A 5,413-nucleotide genomic window follows, 5' to 3' on the forward strand; every position below is an offset into this window, starting at 1 on the left:
AGTTTGGATATCTTTTAATTAATATTCCTCTGTGAACCCTTCCTATGTGCAAATTCAAGTCTTTAATACAGGAAGATTTTTGAAAATACTATTAATATGCTATTATATAGTATCTGTCAGCTTTGTTTCCTCCTTCTGGGTTGGCTCATCTTAATCAGTATTCCATTTTTTCCCTCTGACTTCTGAGATAATTTGTTTAAGGTTTTTATTTCTCTAGTTTCATTTTATTTAAAGTACAATCTGATGGTCTCATCTCCTTTGCGGTTTTTGTTTAAGCAGTCATACTGTCTTTTCTATTTCCTAATCAGAAAGTCATTAGTCTTGCATTGAATTGTGTTTGAGAACTTGAATGAGACATTTTCTAAACATTGCTTCTTATGACACTGCTTAAAATTGACCTTCAGAGTGTTTTTTTCTTTTAAAATATAGCATTTTTACATACTCGTTTCTTTTTCTTGTTCCTTTCTTCACTGTGATTTCCTCGTATTCATATTTGAGATGAATTATATTTATGTCTTTCAGACCCAGACAAATGAAGAAGAAAAATATTTGATTTTCTGTGGTTTACTTATTTGGTTCATATATCCAGCAGCTTGAGGAGAAAACTGAAGTGGCTAAAGCTCCATGTCATCCAAACAAAAAGTGTGGTCTTCTCTCCCAGATATTCCCTCTACCACGTTTGGCTTGGCATTCCGCCTCCGTACGTGACTTCCATTCTTTATGGGGCATGGTAGTTATCCTTAGAAACCAGCTTTAGCAATGTCTTCCCTCTGTGCCTTTTTTGGTGGTCTCTGAAGATTATAAACCAAGATCCATTGCCAATTTAGATTCTCCGAAAAGTGTAGCCTCTTGTACCTACTTGTCTTGCTAGAATTGCCAGTGATTCTGTTCCTCTTGATTTGCTATGACCCACCAACGCTTCCTGTCCTCATGCCTCTAAGTGAAAGGATATTAGTAGGGCTCCACTAAGTTCACCTGCTTTATTCCTCATGGCGTCTGTTCTTTCTCACAAAGGGGGCATTACTGTTATGTTTAAACATTTCTAATTCTGGCTCTCTCTACTCTATATGTAGAAGAAAGAAATTCCACTGAGCGACTCAATTGTTGTGTCTATACTTTTTCACTTTTCAGAACTCACAGCACACACACACACACACACACACACACACACACAGATGAGTGTAGTGAAGTGGCACAATCACGGCTCACTGGGTTCTTGACCTACTAGACTCAAGCAATAATCCTGCTTCAGCCTTCCAAAGTGTTGGGATTATAGACATGAACCACCATGCCTGACCTAATTTTTAATTTCAAACAAAAGAACACCTCCCAAACTCACTTTTCCCCTTTGGTCCCTAAATACATTTGTCATATCTGTTGCTAAACATAAATTTCCTTTTTCCAAAAAAAAAAATTAGATTATTTTCTTTGAAGAAAATGATTAAGTGGTTATTACTTTCACAAATCTGGTTAATAATGTATATGTTTCTTTGGGGGGTTAGGGTGTTGGTAGGAAACACCACCGTGATGGGTATGCAGAACCTGTTTTCTAAGAGTATGAACCCTAACTGTAGATGTAAAACATACACAAACGACTAAGATGGAAAATAGAAAATGCCCCAATAAATAGATATCAACAAAGGCTGAAGGAGAGTGGAGCATTTATTGGACTGTATACAGAAAAGGCAATGGAATTTTTAACTGCACCTTGCAAGAGGGGTAAGGCTTCAGGAGTTAATTAGGAGAAAGGAAATAAATTCAGAATTTGAGTGGTGTGCTGGAGAGATCTAATGTATTGGCATATAGTTGGCTTATTAGGATTGTTCATCATGATTTCCACTATAACTTTTTCGTATTTGCAGCTGAAACTTTAGTTTGTTATTACTTTTTAGGGCAATTTGTATCTTGGAATAAATAACTATTTCTTGAATCATTCTTCTATAGTGTGTTTATGATAAAGTCATAATTTCAGTAGCTTGAATTGACAGTTTTGCAGATATTAGCTTACATCGTTTTTATTAAAAACATTTCTCTTCTCCAACTGTTTCAGGGAAGAACTTGATCAAACAGGAAAGAGTAAATTTATCTTCGTGAACTTTTGCTAGCAATGTTTCACCTACATTTTCACTCTATACAAAATTGGATAGCAACATAATCTAAGAATCTGAATCACTTTAACAAAAAGATTTTTCTTGTTTGTACTGATAGCTTGTTTCCACAGCATTGCACTAATGAAATGAAAAAGAAAAAACAAAAACATCTTACTGCATGAAAGTTCAGTGACGTGTAAGTGCATTTGGCAGCAACATTGCCACTGACCCTCCTTTCTTAATATTTAATTTTCTCCACTACTGATGTTAGTTATTTTTTCTCTTAGAAGAACAAAATTTAAAGAAAAGCAGTTTATTCAAAAAGCTTATATTAGGTATTCTGTTTTTTTCCTTTTCTAGTCAGAAAATTGTGACAGTTTAAAAAAAAATCAAGGGGAAAATTTTGAATCACTTAGTATTATTGAGTACCAGAATATTTTCATTACTAAACTGAGAGATATATAGTCTAATTATGTACATTCAAAAATAATATGTCTTGACAGAGTAACTGTGAAAAGGCTTATTTTCTCTCTGCTACATATTTTATTTTTATATGTTTAGGATTACTTCAGTGTAAAATAATTAACTCAAAAAAGGCCTGTGACTTTATTCTTGAATGCTTAAATGTTATTAAACCCTAAGATAGTGTAACATAAAAAGAAATGTATTTAAAAATTAGATAAATCTATGTCCAAATCTGAGCTTAAATAGTGACAAGCTGTATAATCCTGGAAAATTATTTCAATTCACTTCACTTCAGCTTTCCTATGAACAAACGAAAATAAAATAACAACTAGTTTGAAGGGTTGTAGAGACTGAGGCACTTTGAATAACATGTCTAGAATATCGTGGAAGGTTAAATACAGTAACAGCTGTTACCATGCATATTTCACCGCTGAGAAATCACATCTTCAACTGATTTTATGGTTGCACTATTAACTGTATAAGAGAGTGTGTGTGTGTGTGTGTGTTCACTTGTTTGTTTAGTGAAGAGGCATTGGATTCCATTGGTTAATTAAGTATATGGAACTTTCCTAATGTCAAGGCATTGAAATGACAGAATAAAAGTAACAAGAATAAAAGCATCATATACTATGCAGCAAAAACAAAGGAATCTAGTAGTAGACCGGAATGCTTTAATGTATCTTTAGGGTAGAAACAAATGCACTTGGATTGACATAATACGTGAATAAAGGAAAACTTCATACAATTGCTACTAATTAAAAGCTAATGTTTATTGAGAATGCATATTTCAGGCAGTATGCAAATATGTTACATTCATTATGCTAAATTTATTTTAACTCTGAAGTCAATTCTGTATGTATTTTCATTTTACAGTGAAGAAAATAAAAGTTAGATGTTTAGCCAACAAGGTCACACAACTAAGATAAGTCAGAGTGTCACCTGAAATCAAGGTTAAATACATGTATTTGAGTATAGGTCCTGCATTTAGTGTGAGTATACATATAAAATTACTGTGTACATATATATGAGTGCAGAGTTAATCCTATAATGCATTCACATGGCTTTCTGTTGAGACATAGGAAATTTGAGTGCACTTATACCATTTCCTCTTCACCTCAATTCTCAATACAGTCTCTATCATTACTTTTAGTTAAATCATTAATTAGTTCACTGCAGAGCGAATTAGTGTACCACGATCACATTTATTTTATTTTTCAAACATTGTTTTCTGTTTCCTCATTTTTATCACATATTTTGAAATCCCCATATCCTTAATACCTTTTTTTTAAAAAAAGAATAGTTTGCCTATGTAAGATATATTGAGTTTCCTGCTTTGTTCCCCAGAGATATCAGTTCTGGGATCCTCAGTCCTTTTACTCCGATTTGGCTTACTCCCCAGTTATACTACTGATCTGTCATGTTTCTATTTTTCCACCAGACCCACTGTTTGATGGTTATGAGGCTCTCTTCTTTCTTGGCATATGCTCATGTCATTTAGTGCACTTCAACAACTCCCATAATAGGTTACATGAGAGAAAACTTTTATAAGTCCCTATATTTTCTTAAGTATCTTAATGATTCCTTTAAACTTAATTGATTAGTTGGCTTATACAGAATTCTAGGTGGAAAATTATTTTTCCCTTAAAATATTGAAGTCAATGCTCCATTATTTTAGTCTCCCAGGTTGGTATTAAGAAGTCCAATTCAATTCCATTCTGATTGTTAATCCTTTATACAATCTTTTTTCCTGGAAACCTTTAGTGTCTTCATTTTATCCCTGGTGTTAAAAAACCTGCCTGACAGGGAGTCTTTTTTATCAACTGAGCTACTCAATTAAGCCCTATGCCTTTTATTTTTGTGAGTTTTCCCTGTATTCATTTCTTGATAGCTTTCTCTCCTCTTCTCGGCTTTCTTTTCTTTTTCTTTTTTTTTTTTTTTTTGAGCTCCTATTAATAGAACATTGAACTTCCTGAATTGATACTCCAATATTTTAATCTTTCTCTCTGTCCATATTCATTTTTTGTTCTACCTTTAGAACTCATTTATCTTTAAACTTTATTAAATGTAGTAATCATATGGTATTTAAGAGCATTTTCTTGCTCTTTTATTGTACATGTGTTCAAAGTGCTATGTTATTATATTTTATGTATGGAATGTTTTATCTCTTACATTTTGGGGGTTTTGTTTGTTTTGTTTTTCCTTAAGTTATTCCCTTGGTACATTTTTCCCTTTTCCTCTCTGTTGTCATCAAAGCATGGAGACCAGGGCTGTTCCTTCTTAAGTGAACTGACTGCTATAATTTGAATGACTATGTTCCCCCCAAATTCATATATTGAAATCGAATCACCCATGTGAGAGAGTTAGAAGAAAGAACATTTGGGAAGTAATTAAGTCATCAGTGAGGAGCTTTACTGGGGTGGGAATACTGCCCTTATAAAATAGGTGCCAGAGAACTGCATCCTCCCTTTCAGCATTTGAACACACAGCCAGAAGGCACTATCAATGAGATAGTGCCTGGTGAGAAAAATGAGCCCTCACCAGACACTCAATCTACCAGCACCTTGATCTTGGATTTCTCAGCCTCCAGAACTAGGATAAATATTTGTTGTCTGCAAGTCACCCAATTTAAGATGTTTTGTTATAGCAGCCTGAGTAGACTGATACTGACATTCACCTTGTGAGCCTGATTTCATCACTGTCTGGAATCTGTACTTATCTCTCATCATAGCAGCCTTCCAAGATTTGTGCACCTCAACAGGAGTTGTGAATCAAATTTTGATTTTTTTCTACTAAATCATTTCATCAGCATCCATGTTAGTCTGTATCTTTCTAAATCGGCAAAGAAAAAATGATATATA

This window comes from Colobus angolensis, unplaced genomic scaffold (assembly GCF_000951035.1).
Source record: "Colobus angolensis palliatus isolate OR3802 unplaced genomic scaffold, Cang.pa_1.0 Scaffold409, whole genome shotgun sequence".
NCBI lineage: Eukaryota > Metazoa > Chordata > Mammalia > Primates > Cercopithecidae > Colobus > Colobus angolensis.